The 18,966-nt window shown below is 40.6% G+C and overlaps 1 protein-coding gene across 1 annotated transcript in view; it reads left to right on the top strand.

The window, feature by feature from the left end:
* Window positions 1-18,966, top strand: part of LOC311004757 (protein mono-ADP-ribosyltransferase PARP14-like) — a gene marked incomplete at its 5' end in the record, with an annotated part of 46,177 nt that overhangs the window by 11,637 nt on the left and 15,574 nt on the right. The gene's annotated exons all lie outside the window — the stretch shown is intronic.

Here is an 18,966-nt window from a genome sequence, read left to right as displayed (position 1 = left end):
TCATGTGAGAAGAAACCCAACAGGTAAAAGAGGAGGGGATGATTCCTTGGCTAACACAAATATTTCTGCTGTTTGCCTGTTCAATGCACTGAACATCTTTTGGACTAGAATTTTGATCAAAATTATCAGCCAGGATATCAGTGAATGTTCATCTTTACTATCACATGTACAAGTTCAGGTAATCAATTAGTTTTAATTTTGAATGGAAAATTTGAAATTGAAGTGTTATTCAAATTTGCCAATGAAAGTTAATACAAGCACACTGATATGTTGATTGTTTTCTTTATATGATATTAAAATTATTTCTCAAGCAAAATTTATGCCCAACTGTTGTATATAAGAGCAACTTACTTGTTGGTTACAATTTTTTTCCACTCCTTTTCAGTGACAAAACCTATAACAGCAGAGTATGTCACATCCTTCCCATTGAGAAGTTGTTCATGTTCATTATCTTCCATGACAGCCGGGCCTGTCCTGAATATTTGATTACGTTCAAGTGAAACAACTATGCCCTGAAATAAATAATGCCCTTTATTTTACACTGCCTGCTATACTTAAATAATACTCTGCTTATTCTCAGCTGGTTAATGTGGCTTCAATCTACTTACACTGATTCTTGAGAGTCGGGACAAAACACGTTCTGAAAAACTTTTTTTAAAAATTTACACTATATTGATTAGAGTTATATATTCATGTAGATAAAGATCTGTTCTATTTAACCATGTAAAGGTGCAGGCTGGAGGTTGAAAAACATTTTTAACAAATTCACATGTTTACCTTAAGGACTTGATTTGTGTCAACTCCGTCAGACACACTAAAGGTATATAATTATATAATTATAATAGCCTAACAAGAATGTTAAGTTCTGATGTATTTTTTAATAGTGTTTAGTTGCTCTGATATGCAATAAAAAGTAAGATATAAACTTAAGGTTTAATTTCACACTGTTATGAATACACAGATTTCTAAAAATTAGCATTTTCCAACTTTATCTTTTATTTCGCCACTATAGAAAAAAATCCTAAAGTGAATAAAACACAAGAGGATGTAGATCTGATGATCCTTTATTACTTAAACAACAAAAACTGAAGAAAGAATTAGTTGTTTCCCCAAAAAATTACAAAAACATGTATCTGACGGTGCTGATGAAGATCTGACGGAGCTGACGGAGTTGACAAAATTGTATTTGCATTTCTGATCAATGAGCAAAACCTTTTTTAAACAGATGGAAGTGACACTAAATTAAGAAATAGCAATCCCTTGTCTTACTGAACATATTTTTAATTCAACTATAATAAACACAACTGTAAATACACCATTTCAAACTATAACAAATTGCACTTCTTCATTTTGTACTCCGAAGCCCTTCTATAATGTCACAGTATCTAGCATTTGATTGGAAGATGTGTCTGTTTTGGACATATCTGCCACAGATAACACTGTACTGCATATATTACACTAATGACGGTTGAAAAGGCAGGGTTTTGCACACTGTCCGAGTCAAAGAGACTGGATGCTGTGGCATTCTGGATACAGATCCTATGGATCATGTCTTAAAATATATCAAGAAAAAATTACCACAGGTGCACTTTTGGTATGATGGTCCAAGTAAACTGATTTGAAAAAGCAACACTGAACTTCTTCCCTGCTCTATAAGAAGTGTGAATATTTTCAATAGTGAAAACTACACACTGTACCTTTAAAATTTTACATCAATCAATAAATCAAACATGTAGACAAGTGTTTATATAACACATGAGCTGGAAAGTCATCCAATAATAAGCAGATAGAAAAGAGAAGACAATTATTCAATAAGCAGACCACAGTCTGGCCGTGCTCTACAAATCATAAGTATATTGTAAAATAATGTAATTGCATGCTATATACATACCTTAATGTGCAGATAAAACCCTAAAATAACATTATATTCCTTTACTATATTTGAAAATAGTATAATATTAGCACATTTAAGCAGTTATTGGTGGATTTGTCAACTCCGTCAGCTTACATGTCAACTCCGTCAGACAGAAAACCTGACGGAGTTGACTCTGACGGAGTTGACGAAATGGCATGTTTTTTCCTTCTGCAGAAAAAAGCACTGCAGCTAGCTAGCTAGTTTTTTGGCTATTGCTAGCTGTCTCCATAATCTCAATAAAATACTTTCATTGAGTCCACTATGGTTTAAAAAAAGTATCATAAGGGAGAGATGGTGTTGACATGCTCCGGCTGTGACCATAGGAAAATTGACATTGTTCATCTAAAATATCAAAAAATGTCAACTTTACCAGACCATGTGTGGTATTGAAGCATTCACCACAGCCAGGAGAATCAAAAGGGATCCTCAGGGGATAGCTGGCCATGCTATTGCCTGATTTAATGAGGTTTATGAAAAAATCTGACGGAGTTGACGGAAACAGAGGACACAACTTTGATGGGCAGATTTCTGTGGAAAATATTTTTAGATGTTCATGGCATGCATTGTTTTATACATTTATAACCCTTATCTTTGATTTGATATAAATGTTTTCACAATTGTAGAGGTTTTTAAAGTTTTTTGGGGCTGGTGAATATTGTGACCTATTGCTGAGGACAAGAGAAATAACATGGGCCGTCTGACCACTGGTCATATAATTAAACAAATATCCCCCCAAAAAGGACTTATCTATGCTAAAACATAACATCAGTATTCACAACTCCTTTAGATCTAACTTTGTGAGTATGTCAATCATTATTAATTTCTTTATTTTTGATATAAATAAGACTTTTCTATGTGGGACATGTTTTGTCCCGACTCTCAAGAATCAGTGATGTACAATTAATAGAAACAGTAAGGGTCAATTAGTGATCAAATTGAAAATGTCTCTATTTAAACCATTACATGATCATGTAAGAAACTCGACAGGTTAAAGAGGAGAGGATGATTTCTTTGCTAACACAAGTCTTTCTGCTGTTTGCCTGTTCACTGTACTGAACATTAGAGATTAGATTTAGACTGATCAAAATATCAGCCAGGATATCAGTGAATGTTCATCTTCACTATCATGTGCAAGTTCAGGTAATCGATTAGTTTTAAAATTGAAATTGAAGTGTTGTTCAAATAAATTAACATTTGCCAATAAAAGTTAATATGAGCACACTGATACGTTGACTGTTTTCTTTACTGTATATACTATTGAAATTGAAATTAATTTCTTAATTTCCCAACTGTTTCCCAACATACATGTTGGTTACATTTTTTTTCCAAACTACACTCCTTTTCAGTGACAAAACCTATAACATCAGAGTATGTCAAATCCTTCCTATTGAGAAGTTGTCAACAATTTTTCACAGTGAGAGATAAATAGTCCAAACAGATAAACCAATGAAAGAGCATGCTTTTAACTCTGTAAAGCAGTTGCATCACATTTATGTTCAAGCATAAGCCCAATTCTTCAATCACAAGATTCTCAATTTTACTTGAGCTGGAAAAAAAGGTTTTTTAAAACAAAGTTCTTCGTCAGTGTGTACAATAAAGTAAACCTTTACAGTAAAACTTGATACCAACCCCTGGCATGTTTTTGGTTTTGTTTAATAAATGTTCTCAAGCTCAGGGCAGTAACAAGTTTTCACTCTTTCATTTAGAGTCCACATAAAAGCCAGGAAATCCAACTGCAGTTTGTTGAGATTTGTGACACTTATGGTAAATTTAATATTAATATGGTGCTTCCTCCGAGCTCAGAAGTGTGTCAAACTTTTCAGGCTCTGGCATTGACATCAGATTTGTCCCTGGACCTTGAAAAACTGAGCTTTGATAGTGCTAATTTGTCTGCATAAGAATGCTTTTGAAACATTTCTAAGTGAGACAACATCACAGGTACAGTGAAATGCAATTGTTAGCACCCCTGGTCAAAATGTCTTGTGAACAGTGAGCCAAGTGAAATAATAATCATATAATAATGTCATTTTTTCCCAATCTTTTACATTTTCAAAATGACAGAAAAGCATACCTAGTTAGTCTCACTCACCAGTTATTTGAGAGCTCAAGTCTCCAGGATGCTGCTTTGTTTCCCTTGTTCAACTTTATGCCTTTTGGAGATCATTTAATCTTCCACTTGCTTGTTCACATTAACAGAACCTTTGACCAGGGGTAGGGGTGCCCAAACGTTTGCATGGGCAGGCCTAAGCACTCTAGAGGTAACTCTGTCTACACCTGCAGGTCATACTGCACACATGCACATAATATTTCTTCTGCTGTTACCAGGATAAAAAGGATTCAGATCATAGCCTACTTTCATTTATAGACCACCTGCCTGCTTTTGGAAGACTGGTTACGACAAATTACATTTTGTGTGTAACTACATCTCTTGTTCTTTTGATGAGAGGATTCATCAAATTTGATTTAATTTACAGGATACAATTCTCTCATTACTGAAGGGATCTGTCACACCCACTCAGCAGCTAATGGGAATAGCCTACTGCAGGTACGCTTTAATATATCACAGCAAGAGAACATGCAGTATGTGGTATTCTGTGACTCAAAAAAACAAAACAAAGTATTCCAGCTCACGCAACATGTTTACAGCAGGCTACAGACATTTGTTTCTTGTTTGTGTGGGAATGCTGCCCCCTAGTGTTAAGTCAGTCAGAAGCCAATACAACGTCCCAGCTAGATAGAGATGAAGTTTATCACGTTTAATTAATTTGTGACTATCTCTTATTAATCCTATCACTTTTCCACATAGCCTAATAGCTACTTAGAATCAGTGATTACTTAAAATAACATTCACCATCAGCTTTTCCCCCCAGTTATCTCTAAGGGTCCATGATAAAATCATAATAAAACCAGATTCAAAGCTCACACGGTCATATGTCTGTCACCTGTTCACATGTTATAAAATATTATTTTGTGGTGTGATTCTCTAAGTTTGTCGAGGTTGTTTCACTGTAAATATTTAAAAAGTTTATCAGCGATTGGACCTTTTTGTCTAATTGAGATGGGTCTTTGTTTTTGTACTTTCAAATTTATTTTTGTAGCACTCAGTATGTACCATGTTGTAAATGATAAACATTTGATATTTTTTTTATATTAGTAATTCATTTTACACTAAGTTTTGCATTAAAAAAAATAAATAGGCTAGGCTACTTTAAACAACAGAAAAATCTGAAAGAGCGGCTCTATTTAGTGAGCGGAGCCAAAAGCGCTGTCTCTTCAAAAAGTGACAAATTTCCTATCACTACAACGCCCCAGTGTCATTTCTGAAGAAACAAAAGCAAAAGTAAGTCAGAGACTGAGCTGCCATCAGTCATGGCAGACGGGTACTCCTACCGTCTGCTCGTCGAGCTCCAAGAAAACAATACACCGAAATTAAAAAATAAGTTAGTCAAGTACTTTCAGAGTAAGAAATCTAACGGAGGAGACTGTGAGGTCGAGTATGAGAGCGGCAGCAGGACAGCGACGCTTCGATTCCGCTCAGAGAAGGGCACCACAGTTATTTATTCATATTCCACTGCTTTTGTGAAGCCAAGACTTTTGTATAGGCCTACCCATTTCAAGCACCACAACAGGTTGTTGTCATGACTGTAAAGAGACTCTTTTTTCATGTCTTCACCCAGGATTTACTCAATGAAGTTTTACTGATTGTTGTGCAAGTTGTGTAGCCTCGTAAACCAGCCTCTCCCGGAAATGCAATTCATTTCATTTCTGAGGGAGAGTCTGGCCTCATCCCCGCTGTAAGCGTTTGGCCTGAAACCCTCAGAAGGCCGAGCCAATCAGCGTCGCCGCTGTGATTGACACAGCACGTTGGCCAATCAGGGACCGACTGGTGCAAAGCCCCGTCACTACACCAACTTGCTGATTGGCTGAATGGGGTTGTCTGTCAACGCTACTACTCCCGCCCAGCTCCCGCCCACCCCAAACGCTTACAGCGGGGATGAGGCCAGACTCTCCCTCAGGGCCGAACGGAGTACCTACCCTGGAGTAGGTACTCCGTTGGCCCCCGTAAAAGTTCCTGTAAATGGCCCTGTGGGGGAGGTTCCTGCAGTGGAAACACGCACCAACGGGGCTGGCCCCATAAAATTACCCCGAAGTTCCTGCAGTGGAAACGCGCCTAGTATCTCTAATATCACAGACTCAATCTGTAACAGCTGAAAAAGTACTGAGGGAAAATAAAAAAATAAATAAACAAAAGTGCAAAGAGAAGGAGCAGTTTAGGTGTTGTGATTGCAGAGGAAACAGTCCACTATGATTATACACTTTATTGATCGATAACAGTCTCATAAAAAACAATGCAACGCCCCCATTTTATGCATTAAACTAAAGTGAAAGTACTTAAGTCAGGACAGAGGCTGAGAGTCAGCAGCCATGGCAGACGCATACTCCTACCCTCTGCTCATCGAGCTTGAAGAAAACAATATACCGAGATTAAAAAACAAATTAGTCAAATACTTTCAGAGTAAGAAATCTAATGGAGGAGACTGTGAGGTCGAATATGAGAGCGGCAGCAGGACAGCGACGCTTCGTTTCCGCACAGAGAAGGGTGAGTGTGGATCTGTACTTTGTCATTACTGTTACCTTCATTAGAATCAATTCAGGTTGTGTGAAAGTGTTTTTACTGTCTCACAGACCAGAAAAATGTGTTGGTTAAAGAGGAGCATCAGGTCTCTTTGGATAAGGGTGTGTTGAAGGTGACAGTCCGCCTACCTCCAGATGAGGAAGCAGCACAGGTGAGAAGCAGCTGCTGTCAGCAGGTGAGCTGAGACCTGATGTGTTTAAAGAGTGTTTCTGAGATCCCACCCCAGTACAGGGTGTGTGTTCCATAACATTCACATTATATTTTGAAATAACACACCTGTTCCTACAACTGTCCCTAATTTGCTTAATGCCTCTACCTTCCCTCATTCTAACCAGAGTGATCAAGCTGTAAATGAGATTATAAAAGGTAGAGAGCTGCCCAGGCACATTCTTTATCATGTGCCTCATCATAAACCCAGATGGTGCACTGCACTGTGATTTCTGCTGCTGTCAGTGCCTGATGTGATATTACAGAGGCCTAACAGTAAAAATGCATTTGTGTGTAAGGAAGTGATTGATACACACTGATAATCGTTCGAATTATGGTATATTCAACTTCAAATCTTTTGGAGAATTGTGCAAAGTGAAAGAAGAAAGAAGTTTGCAGTCAGCAGGTCGATCTCTTGAGGGGGGGTCTTACACGGTGTCACGACGGTGTGTTAGACCATGGGTCAAAGGAATAGTTCACCACAAAATGAAATTCAGTCATTATTGACTCACCCTCATGCTGATGAATACTCCAGAGTAGTTTTTTATTGTGCGTGCATCTGGAGACCCGGGAGGAGGGTTCGTAGTCCAACGAAATCCTTATGAGAGTCAATAACGCCCGACACAAAAAGGTCCATAAATCTACACAAAAACCCTCTAATATTCCACCTCATCCGCTGCAATCCAAGTGTCCTGAAGGGATAGTATAGTGCAGAGTTTAGGACATTTTTACAGCCTAAACAGTCATGTATGTTCATGTGTGAGACCGCGCCCCAGGCAAATTCAATAGCTTTAGGCTGTAAAAATGTCCTAAATGACGTTGTTTTGAGTAAACTCCGGACTATATCCCTTCAGGACACTGGGATTGCAGCGGACAAGCAGTAAGGAGGAATATTAGAGGGTTATAGTTTTATGGACTTTTTGTGTCAGGTGCTATATTGACTCTCATAAGGATTTCGTTGGACTACGAACCCCCCTCCCGGGTCTCCAGATGCACTTTGAGGAACAAATAACTACTCCAGAGTAGGCCTTTTCATGAGGGTGAGTCAGTATGACTGAATTTCATTTTTTCATCCCTTTAAACCTGACTGATATAAGCTTTTGTTTGTTCCATACAGGAAGCTCCACCTGATACACTCAATAAGAAGTGTAAGTATCGATTGGTATATGTGATACTAAAAAGATTACTCTGTAAATTCTTTTTTTGATATTTTAAAGTCGTTGGGAATGGGCGTGGCCAAATGGCTGAATGGCGCCCCCTAGAAAATTTCAAAACATCAGCCCCGCCTTTGTGTTTCACCTAGACGCATGACATTTGGTGGGCTTATAGAACATGCCAAGACACACAAAAAATCCTCCTAATGACATGGTGAAATCACAACAGGAAGTCAGCCATTTTGATTTGAACTTTTGACCTTTTTGAACGAACTCCTGCTAGGGATTTCACCCGATTGACTTCAAATTGGCTACAGACCATCTAGATGCAACTCTGATCAAAAGTTATTAAAAGAATGTCTGTAGGTCAAAGGACGTGGCTTCTAGGGCCTTGGGAATTTTGGCAACTTTTCGTTTGCTCGCCATTTCACTTTGAACAGCTCTAACACCCACATGCTTTATCTGATCAGCTTCAAACTTGCTGGACATGACGATGACTCCGCCCTGAACGTCCTGATATATTAATTTCCTACGTCACTCATAGCGCCCCCCGGTGGTAACAGGAAGTGGCCAGGTTTTCCTTTAACATGTATTGATGGCACAAAGTTGACCCCATCAACTTCATTCCACTTCTAAAACATGCAGAACAAGTTGCTTGCTTCCAAGCCGCCATGTGGCTCATATCATCATGAAAATTGATACACAGGTCCAGGGTGGTGACTTCTTACATCTGATAGTGGCGACGCCCATGGGCGGGGCCAAATGCCTCTATAGTGCCCCCTTGAAATTTTCAGAAACCCCTCCCCATAGGGTTTTTTTTTTAGTTGGAACATGACAATCGGTACACATGTGTAAGTTGTCAAAACGCACATAAAAGTCTCTTGCACCATTGGTCTAATCCAAACAGGAAGTCGGCCATTTTGATTTTACTCGCCATTTTGGCGTGATTTCCACACGTTGTGTTTTAACGAACTTGTCCTAGGGATTTTGTCCGATCGACTTCAAATTGGTTACACATCATCCAGAGACTATGCTGATCAAAAGTTATTAAAAGCTTTTTTTCTACGTCAAGGGCCGTGGCCGCTATGGTGCCGCCATGTTTGATCCATCGCCATGCATATTCAAGCAGCTCTCTCTCCTACATACTTCATCCAAACTGCTTCAGATTTTCTGTACATGATCAGAGCCCCACCCTCAATGTCTCCATATGCTCAGAAGCCATCTCACTCATGTCGCCCCCTTGTGGAAACAGGAAATGCCGTGTTTTACATCAACATTGTCCAATTTGCTCCAAACTTCACATGTGTGATCAGGGTCGCCCCCTGAACGCACCGGCCCATGTTTTGCTACGCTCCTACTGCCCCCTGGTGGATGAACCATCAACTTACCATAACTCCGTCATGCATTGTCCGATTTGCTCGAAACTTCACGTGTGTCATGAAGGTCCACCCCTGAGCTGATCTGCCCACATCTGGTTGCCGCCCCCTGGTGGATAAACGAAACATTGTGTTTTTTCGCTCCTGCCAGGTTTTTTCTAGCCTCGTAAACCAGCCTCTCGCGGAAGTGCATTTCATTTCATTCCGAGGGAGAGTCTGGCCTCATCCCCATTCTAAGCGTTTGGACTGAAACCCTCAGAAGGCCGAGCCAATCAGCGTCGCCCGCTGTGATTGACACAGCACGTTGGCCAATCAGGGACCGACTGGTGCAAAGCCCTGTCACTACACCAACTTGCTGATTGGCTGAATGGGGTTGTCTGTCAACGCTACTACCAAAGATATTAAACCGTCTTTGCTACTACTCCCGCCCAGCTCCCGCCCAACCCAAACGCTTGCAGGGGGGATGAGGCCAGACTCTCTCGAGAAATTAAATGCATTTCCGCGAGAGGCTGGTTTACGAGGCTAGGTTTTTTCTCCCTTTTCCCTTCTCGCCACAGCCCCTGCGTGCCTCAGGTCCGCGATGGCGCGGAGTCGCGAGGGCCTGATCATCGCCGCTTGCAGCTTTAATTCTTCTTTAATTCTGGTGTTTTTGTTATTGCATAGCAATTCAGCCATGGCTAAATGGGAGGGTTGTGAGACTGCCAGAAAGTAAAGAAGAAACGCCCGTCGTTGAAAGTGGAGTGGCTGTCACAGTCTGTGGTCACAGTACAAATACTGACGAGGGAACACCGGTGAAAGTCGGCGACATTTTTATCTTTTTCAACCGAGACTGGAGTCGTTTGCAAGACGTGCAGTGACGCAAAAGTAGCCTAGGTAATGTTGTCAAAATAATCAATATATATATATGTGTGTGTGTGTGTGTGTGTGTGTGTGTGTGTGTGTGTGTGTGTGTGTGTGTGTGTGTGTGCATGTACAGTATATATATATATATATATATATATATATATATATATATATATATATATATATATATATATATATATATATATATATATAATCATATTACTTTATATTAATCATGATATTTGGAGTTGGAGAGATGAGGCCATAGCACCAGCATGTGGACGTACTGTGTATGCTTGAGCTTTCACTCACAGTCGCTCAAGGAGCATCAGGGGAGTTGAATTTCTGCTCAGGAGTTTTGAAAATTAGAGGGAACATTGATTCTGACTAATATTTTTTCCCCTGTTTTTCTTTTTTTTATTTATTTTTTATTACATAGTGCTCTACAGGTGATAAGACAACATGAAACAGGGAACAATATCTAAGTGTAAAACAATGGTTAAAAACAGATGTGACAGTTGAGGTTCCTGTCACTATGCCTCCAATTGATCATGCGCCCTGGCTACTTGGCCAAGGGGATGTCCCTTTGGGTGACTGGCAAGCGCGCATGACTCTTACCCGGGAGGTGTGGGTTCAATCCCCGCCCGGGCCCTCTTCACCTTGCCACACAAACATTCATAACAACACAAGACAAGAGGGGTTGTTAAATTCTAATATGTCAAAATACACAATGATAACTATAACCCAGCAAACACGGACGGACCCGGACGTGTCCGAGAGAGCCAGATTGGGTCGTGATGACGTCCAATCACAACTAGTCCGATCAGGCCGAGAATATGACCATATCACAACCAATTACTTAGGCACAAACGGACAATAAGTCCGATCACGACTGGGCTTGAACGTACTTGTTACAGTAATTGTTGTGATATGGTCATATTCTCGGCCTGATCGGACTAGTTGTGATTGGACGTCATCACGACCCAATCTGGCTCTCAGGCATACAAAAACTTTTTAGGTGAAGAAAGTGCGTTTTGTATTTATTTTTATTTTTTTATACACAGACACACACACACACACATTTATACAATGAACAGACAAACAACCATCAAAAAATTATATACATAAGAAAGTGGGCGTGATCTGACCTACGACCCCGCACGTGACGCATATTTGTCCAACACGCAGTCACGCACCAGAGCAGCTCGGCACGCGCAGCGGTGGTAGCCCTATGGTGGTAGCACAGCAGAGAGTAAAGTAAGTAACCTTTTCATGTTCTCGGGGTTGTGGTAAAATACTGTCACTGTCCGTAGACAGGCTGCAAGTTCCTAAATATTGGTGTTTTGAATCAAACTAGCACGTGAACTACCATATTTTCTCACCGAATTAACTAGGCCGCAAAGGCCTGCTGCTAGCTGCTAACAGCATTTCAGCGCACTCGGTATAGAGCCGGGAGGAATTATTGCAGTTCAAATTGGGTCCCTCCAGAGCGATAGATATAACATCGCTCTGGGTCCCTCCTCTCGGGCTCCACTTTGTGGCCTCCTGCACCTGACAGAAGCAGTTGTCAGGACCGCAAACCGCAATATCGGCGGGCTGAGCATCCGCTGCTAACACTCGCTAGCATCCGGGACAGCAGCCCCCCTGCTTGGTGCTTCACCTGCTCTGTTGGCTGGAGAGAAAACACGGTTCTCCACCATCCCATATGCGCTAAAAAATAAAAGAAAATACAGCGTGGAGGAAATAATTATGATGATGGGGACGATGTAATGTAAATGAGTGTTTGGCGAAGGTAAACTGCATGATTTTGGGGTAACTATTTTTTTAAAATCAATTCCAAATTAAATCAAAACAAAAATAATTTATTTCAACAAACAAAAAGTTACCTAGTGCTTTTAGGTGAGGGGTGGACTCCAGACAATTTGTTCAGGTGTTCTTGAAGTTGAGTAAAAAGCAAAAGCGAAATGCTTAGCTACTTCAGGCACTCTGCCTGAGCCAAGGAATTCTTTTAAAAGCCTTGGGGCCTATCTCAATGAGATAAAGGTTTTTTAAAGACTTACCTGGCTCAGTCAGAGTGCCTGAAGTAAGTGTTTAGCTTTTGCTTTTATAAAATTTCTTATTCATTTAGATTTTATATGAAAACTAAAGTGTGGATATCTTGTACTAAGAGTTAGAAGTTTTTGTTATTTGTGTTAATAACTGTATCTTTTTTTTTCCTTGCAGGATCTTTTTTTTCCCTTGCAGAATCACAAAAGACAAGAGGTAGGTCGTCATAACATGGATCGCAACTATAACCGTGACTGGAAACGGTCTAAGAAGCGGCTCAGAGTTTTTATTGAGGAAGATGATGATAACATTGACACACTTGACAGTGACACATCAGGAGAGGGTGAGGAGGGTGAGGAGGGTGAGGAGGCACCAGAGGGCGCTACCACTAGTGAAAGCAATTTACCAACAAGCGAGACATCACCTAGTGCTGCAGAAGTGGTTGATACTACAGCTGAGAACAATGATGTAAATCCAGTCCAGTCTGATGATGACATCATTTATGACTATGGCTTCAATGAGCACATTCACTCAAGTGACTCTGAACCAGAACTTCTTGGTGCAGGTGCTGCTCCAAGAGTGGAAGTGCCAACGTTAGACCAAGAGCTGGCAAAGTGGGCTGTTGAAACAAGGCAAACCGATCATGCCATTAATTCACTCCTTGGCATCCTTAGAGGACATGGGCATAACCTTCCCAAAGATAAGCGTACACTTCTTGCTACCCCACGCCAAGTTGAAGTAAAGGACAAATGCAATGGTCAGTACATTTATTACGGAGTGGAACAAGGAGTTACCCGCTATCTGTCTGTATGCCCCGAGTTTACAGGAGATATAGAACTTTTTGTCAACATAGATGGGACTCCCCTTTTCAAATCTAGCAGAACAGAACTGTGGCCAATACTTGCCAAATTCCATGACTCCCAGCCATTTCTAGTAGGACTGTTTTGTGGTGTAGGAAAACCAAAGCCTGTTGCAGAATATCTGCTAGACTTGGTTGAAGAGCTGAAGCACCTGCAGACCAATGGCATTATGTATGGTGGCGTAATGCACCGATTCACCTTGAGGGGATTTGTGTGTGATGCACCTGCCAGGGCCTTCCTGAAAAACATAAAGGGCCACAACGCTACTGAGGGCTGTGAGCGTTGTGTGGAAAAAGCAGTAAGGTCAAATAACAAACAAACATTCCTGTCCACAGCCACTCATGAATCTAGGACTGATCTTGGGCTCAGTCAACTTCAGTACCCAGAGCACCAACACGGCCCATCTCCTTTATTTGATGCTGGCATACTCTGTATTCAACAGTTTCCTCTGGATTATATGCACCTTATATGCCTTGGAGTGACGAAGAGATTGCTTCATTTTTTGTTACATGGCCCTGATGTCTGCAGGCTTAGACCAAGAGCGCGAGAACAGCTATCTGAAAGACTGGTAATGCTGCGGGGTGCCATGCCAGCTGAGTTTGCCAGACAGCCACGTTCTCTCAAGGAACTCGACCGATGGAAGGCAACAGAGCTACGGCAGTTCATTCTCTACACTGGCTCTGTTGTTCTCGAGGGTGTAGTTGATGATGCTTACTATGAACATTTTTTGACTCTCTCAGTAGCCACTTCCATTCTCCTGGAGTCTGACAATTCAAAGAGACAGACCTACATTTCCTATGCCAAGGAGCTTATGGAGCACTTTGTCAGAAACAGTGCAGAGCTGTACAGCAATGACTTCCCTGTGTACAATGTACATTCGTTGAGGCATGTGGCAGACGATGCAGCATATTTTGGCAGTTCTTTGAATGACATCTCCTGCTTCCCCTTCGAAAATCACCTTCAGAGCCTGAAAAAAATGGTCAGGAAGAGCTGCAACCCAATTGCACAAATAACCAAGAGAGTGGCCGAAAGACAGCATGTTCAGAGTGACATACTGCGCCCCAGATACAAAGGTCACTTTGTTTCAACAAAACCACCGAATTTCTGCTTCCTCCTCAAGAACGAGGACTTTGTCTTCATCCGAGAAAACAGACAGGAAGGCACAGTTGTTGTAGACCTGATTTCACAGGACAGTGCAGAGGACCTGTTTAAAAGACCATGCGACTCCAAGACGATCAATGTGGCATACATTAAACACAGCGTTTTGAACGGAGCTTCTAGACAGTTATTACACAAAAATGATCTTTACCGGAAGTGTGTCTGTCTTCCACATTTGGAGGGTATATCAGTTATCCAGAATCCATTAATGAAAATGTACACTTTATCTATAGTAGAAGAAACGGAGAGCTCATCTGATGATCATCCAGCTGTGGCTCAAAGGAAAGGTATGTTTGTAATTGGTTACACAACAGTAAAGATAATTGGTCCTATAGTGTAATGTTAAAGTTAGTTCAATTGCCAGGAAGAGTTATGGTTGATTTCCCCCAAAAAAATCCTGTTTGATGAGATATCTCTGTCTGTCTAGATACCTCAAAACCTGGAGCCTCCACTTTAAAAAAGTTATCCAAACAAACAGCAGGAAAGAAGACCCCAGGTAAGCAGTTTACGTTAGTCTGTTTCATGACACCACAATAATCCTTACAATAAAATAAATGTCAGTTATTCGAAATCAATTAATGGAAATTGACATGTTATCTTTAGTAGAGGAAACGGAGAGCTCATCTGATGATCATCCAGCTGTGGCTCCAAAGAAAGGTATGTTTTTAATTAGTTACACAACAGTTCTGTCCATGCTTTTACACACAGTGCTCAGTAAAATGTATGAAAGACAGCTGCAGAGTTACTGACTCGGTATGTTTACATGCACAGCTTAATCGAGCTATGCTCATAGCTTTTTGAGCATAGCATTTGAGCATCTTGTTGATGTTCTATCTTTGTCTCAATTTACATGCAACAGAGAAAATCGAGTAACTGACGGGTGTCCGCCCCCCAGGCAGCGATATGCGTTGGTTCAGCAGGTTAATACGGCCCCCCGTCCTGTTGACTTTTCTGTCACCTTTTCTGTCAAAAAACTGAATATAAACAACTTCATAAACTTAATAAATTCTGAACTACAGTTCCCGAACAGACACACCAGTCTTTCTCTCACTCCTCTTTTTCTCTTGAATCTGCACTGACGCCGTTTTTTTTCTTTACTTGGCCGGTAGAACTCTGACGTTAGTAGGACAACAGGGTTTACATGCACTTCAGTTTTCCAGTTATAGTCAGATAAAGGCAATAATTTAGTTTTCAAGTATCATGTAAACGTACTGACTGCTGCACTTATTGCATAGCTCTGCATTCGTGAGGACACACAAGTGTCATAGTGGATGAAAAAAAAGGACTACATCTGGTTCATTATAACATAAAGATTAAGATTTAAGTTATATAAATAATATATGTATTAAAAGAAGAAAAAATTCTCTATCCAGATGCTGATACCTATTCCACTGAAAGCAGTGATATAGAGTTGCTGCCGGCTGCTCCAGTGCCTCAAGTGACACCATGTAAGTTTCACATGATGGCCTCTCACTTGTTGAAGTTGTTCAACTGTCAATTATGCTTTGTCAAAATAAAGGAAAGTTTGAGTAATGTAAGTAGTATTTAAGAATTAGCATGTAGGTTAAACCAGGGTAAACCTTTTCATTGTTCCATTAAAAGTATTTCAGTGATCGCAATGGCAAGATGGTGTACAAGCTATACTTTTCATTTAACTACAAAGTCTCATGCAAAAAAGTAATATTTCTGAAAATATAATGTAATTACTTTTCATATTGTGCTTATACTATAGTGAGAAGATCCCCAAGGAAAAGGTCAAGCCCACAGCCAATCACTTCCACCACGCCAAGGAAGAGGTCAGCAGTTGGCTTGCATCGGAGAACATCTCCTGGGAAGAGGGGGAGCCAGAGGCCACCGTCCCTTGGTTCTGCAAAAAAATCACCCAAGAAGATGCCAGGTAAGCCTAAAAAATATGCACCATCAAAATTCTTAACCACATTGTCTTTATTCTGAAAAGTTGCAATGTTTTTATAATTGCTCTGTTTTATTCCTCTCCTTCAATTAAATCAAGCACCGGCCTTCCCAATGTCTCAGGAAAGTAAGTATAGCTATGCATAATGTTGAACTGTATAAAAATGTAATGTTTTTGAAGTTATTGCATCAATAACAAGATCTCCTTCAATCTGTTTTCTGTTCCATCCTTATATTGTAGTGCTAACAACTAAAACACTGAATTTACTGTATTTCCTCAAATCATAGCCGGGTCCTTCATTTACACAACTGCCCAATAGCCTTTATTTCTAAATCCCTATGTTTCTTTTTACACATTAGTGACTAATCTCATCTTCAGTAGGTCATCTTAATCTTTCTCATGGCCTAGGTCTCTGTCTCCGTTGTGCACGCCGTAGCACTTAATTCACTCCCAGGTCGATCAGAGCATATTAATAGTGTGTACTGCAGTCTGAGTAGAGACATGTTGTCCTGCGGTGTAGGGGTTGCATGACTTCAGATTTTTTAAACTCGACTCTAATGTTATGGAAGTCGAGTCGACGTCGACTAGTTGCTGATGACGTCATTCATATTTTTCCCATCATAACTAAAGTCACAGGAGGAGGGAAAAGCTTTGCAACAATCTGTATTCACTGACAGCTCATGCACAGAAATCAGTCCACAGAACAGCAGCTTTATAAACAACAAGCTGTAAATCAGTTTGTTTTTTTGTAACATACACACTCACAAGTGCAAAAGAAAATACTATAGCTACTGTATAGGGAGGAAAACGACACACAGGCCTCGTCACCATCACAGTCCTGCTCAGTCACAGTTTCACTCACAGTTTTTGTTTTTCCTGGTTGGTTGTTGCTGTTGTTGGGTGTTGTGCACGACGTAAAGCTTTCGATGAGCGGGGTTTTTTTTTTTTTTTTTAATTGCCGGCAGCCCGGACACACTGCCCGCGGAAGTGCAGCGCCTCACAGGCGCTTGGCTGATCTCAGGCAGCAGCTTCTCCTGCTCTCTCCGCGCAGGTCACCCGTCTGTAGGCTACTCGGTTTTCCAGGTCTATCTCTAGCGCTGTATACGGATGTGTGTCTTGTGTGCAGACGCATCTGACAAATATTTACGGACAGGCAAACTTTATCATCATTTATTTTGAAAATTGACCGGATTCTCTCGCCTTTTCTGTGCCCGACTTCCTGTCTGGTACGATCTCGTTCTATCCATCTTGACGGCGCTCATATTTTTTTCATTCAGCGCACTCAGCTGTTGTTTAAAGCCACTAATGTCACATGAAATATGAAATAGGTTAAAGATGATAATTGTAGTTGTAATAAGATACATTGTCTTTTCAGAATTTCAACGTAAAGTTTTAAAAAAGCTCCTGGATATAGAGGACATCGTGAAGGAGCTTCGGGGCCAAACGGTGTCCTCGATATCCCTACATAGAATGGACTCCGTCAGGGAGTTCTTGGAGTTGGAGGACAAAGTGGAGTCCAACACAACTTTTAAAAACCAATTGGTATTGCCATTCATCAACACACTTTTATTTCTTTTTGGTCCAAGCAAATTGTAAATAATTTGAATAATGTTGAGGATGTCTCTTAAAGGAACATCAACTGACTTTAAACATTGATATACACAGACTTCCTATCTGGCCAGTGTTGGAGGGAAATCATTGACGGACTGTGTCCACAAGGTTTTAGATCGGTATGTACAAATGAACAGATCAAGCATGGAAAATGTCTGTAACATTTTGGGAGGTTGAGATAGATAGCAGACAGATGACTGACATTTTCAGTGAATAAGCTGGAAGACGCAGACTGGTGCAGGTCAACACTGACACAGCAGAAAACTTCAAACCATTGATAATACATGAAATTTTGATTTTTTTTTTTTTATGCAAACTGAACACAATGCTACATGAAAAGTCATTTTTACCATCATTTTCCCAGTTATGCCTCTTGTTCTGAGTTTGATATTGTTTGTCTTTCTTCTATTTCAGATTGTTCACCAACAGCCTGATGGCAGGCCTCAACATGAGGGGGACTGGGACAAAGATGGGCTTTCAGCCGACACTGCTTTACACTGTTGTCCTAGGTAATTACAACATTGTTATTAATATTTTTTTCCTGAGAATGCATGTTTTCAAAGTCTGACAGTCTGATTGATTTTGTATTACAGATGCTATCAAACGGTGGGACAAGACCGTGACAGAAACTGCCGTCAGTGCTGTGGTGGCAGATTACCTCAAACATGCACCAGGGAGGACTGGTGGGGGGGGCTACAAGAAGCTGAACCCAGCTAACAAGGTGGCCTTTGACACGCCATAATGGCAGTTTGTTAAAAGATTTTATCATACCTGACCACACAAACAGAGGACTCAAGGTTACAGGGGTTGTTTTCATAGGCCTGGCCAACGGGGGAGAGACCTACACCTGCAGGTGACAGTGCTTGTGGTCACCTGACTCAGGCCTTGTGAGCCTCATTAGACTCACTGTTGTTCATTCACCGTTTGTTTCTTTTTAAAAACAAACATGTGACCTGTTTCCTGTTCAAACATGAGACCCGTTTCCAGTGTTCATAAAGTGTATTTGTGTGTATCACACTCTGCTTCCATGTTTAGTCGTTTGACATTATTTTTGTTAAATTTTAAAAAATAAATTGTTCTATTTTAATCCAGCTAAAGTTTGGTGTTTGATTTGTGTCTGAAATATTTGAAGCTTAATAGCAAAAGCAGATAACTCCGTTTTTAAAAAATTCTAGAATCTTCATTTTTCATTTTTCATTTACATAAGGTGATATCAGTCAAACCAAAGTTGAGTGACTTTGAGATGTA

This window comes from Trachurus trachurus (assembly GCF_905171665.1).
Source record: "Trachurus trachurus genome assembly, chromosome: 21".
NCBI classification, from domain to species: Eukaryota; Metazoa; Chordata; class Actinopteri; order Carangiformes; family Carangidae; genus Trachurus; species Trachurus trachurus.
This window is presented reverse-complemented; position numbering and strand designations above follow the sequence as displayed.